General features: G+C 35.3%; 1 non-coding gene across 1 annotated transcript; it reads right to left on the reverse strand.

The window, feature by feature from the left end:
• Positions 1 to 259: 259 nt before the first annotated feature.
• Positions 260 to 472, reverse strand: LOC123572139 (small nucleolar RNA U3). Its single transcript, XR_006696464.1, has one exon. It is a non-coding gene; the product is annotated as a small nucleolar RNA U3 (small nucleolar RNA).
• Positions 473 to 1,539: the final 1,067 nt, after the last annotated feature.

A 1,539-nucleotide genomic window follows, 5' to 3' on the forward strand; every position in this document is an offset into this window, starting at 1 on the left:
TTCCTGATTAAAATATTAAAATGTCAAAGAAAGTTAACATTTAAAAACATTTCAAGTAATGTATCTGATTACTGGATGTATACACTGTGTAAACCAAGGAATACTGATTGTGAATGCTTAGAAAAATGTCAGTCTTCTGTAAAAAACTGTGGACGACGTATCTTCTATAGAACATCTAAGCAAATGTGCACATTAGTCTCTACATACTGTTGCTTGATAAACTGCATTAGATTGAATTAATTAGTTAATTTAAGTAATTACCTCTCAGACTCCATCCTCCCCTCTTATTCTTCTGAGGGAGGGAAAGAATGATCATCAATACCAAGTGTCAGTTGCAGCAACACAGCACACAGAGCTGGCTTCATGCTTAGGAGACAACGCTTCTCCCCTTTCCCATAGTTTCTGGTGCTCTACATGTTCAGAGAAACTTCTAGTAACAAAGCATAAAAGTGATCCCTGAAAGAATAGTCTTGATAAATGATATGGTTTGGCTCTGTCCTCCCTACAAATCTCATCTTGAATTGTAGTTCCTATAATTCTTACACGTCGTGAGAGGGACTGGGTGGAGATAACTGAATCATGGGGCTGGTTTCCTCTATCCTGTTCTCGTGATAGTGAGTAAATTCTCACAAGGTCCGATGATTTTACAAGGAACTTCCCCCTTCGCTCAGCTCTCGTTCTTCTTCCTGCCACCATGTGAAGAAGGATGCGCCGTGACTGTAAGTTTCCTGAGGCCTGCCCAGCCATGCTGAGCTGTGAGTTAATTAAACCTCTTTCCTCTATAAATTACCCAGTCTCAGGTATGTCCTTATAGCAGCATAAGAACAGACTAATGCAATAAATTGTATTTTAAAGTTGAAATCGATGTTTGAGTGTAACTGCCTCAGAAAGGCGCATAACCTATTGTGCTAAGGGTGCAATCCTGCATAAAGTCACTCAGTGTACTAGTGTCCCAAAGCATTAAACTGAAGAATTTCACAAGTCTTTTCTCATTCATTTAAAGGATAGCAATTAACACTTTTCTTACATTTCTTGTTTCATTCTGATTCTTTCTTAAAGATAGTAGATTTTAACATCATTTGTTGACATTTAGCAATGAATGAAGTATGTCCTCCAGCATTTTAGGACTATTAACTGCTATTTAAATGATAATGCATTTAGAGGCATAATTAGTAAGCATTTTTTGCAATATTTTAATTTGGCATGTTAAGTTTTTTAAAATAACAAATTTCCATATGTAAATGGTTTCTATATGTGGCTGAATAATCAGCAATCTTACACAGGCCAGAATTTTGTTTCATTTTTTTTATAACTATGCAAGTATCAAAATTATATTTGATTAAAAAATTAACAGAAACGACTTGATTGCAGCAGTTTTTAAGATCACAAAGTATATTTGTTGATTCAGTTTTTTGGAATGGGGAGAAAATTACAAAAGGAGAACAAAGAGAATGTTGGCAAAAATATGGAATTTTAAAATTTTTTTATTTTTAGAGATAAGATATCACTCAGGGCTGGGCGCAGTGACTCACGCCTGTA

This window comes from Macaca fascicularis, chromosome 2, assembly GCF_037993035.2.
Source record: "Macaca fascicularis isolate 582-1 chromosome 2, T2T-MFA8v1.1".
Lineage (NCBI taxonomy): Eukaryota > Metazoa > Chordata > Mammalia > Primates > Cercopithecidae > Macaca > Macaca fascicularis.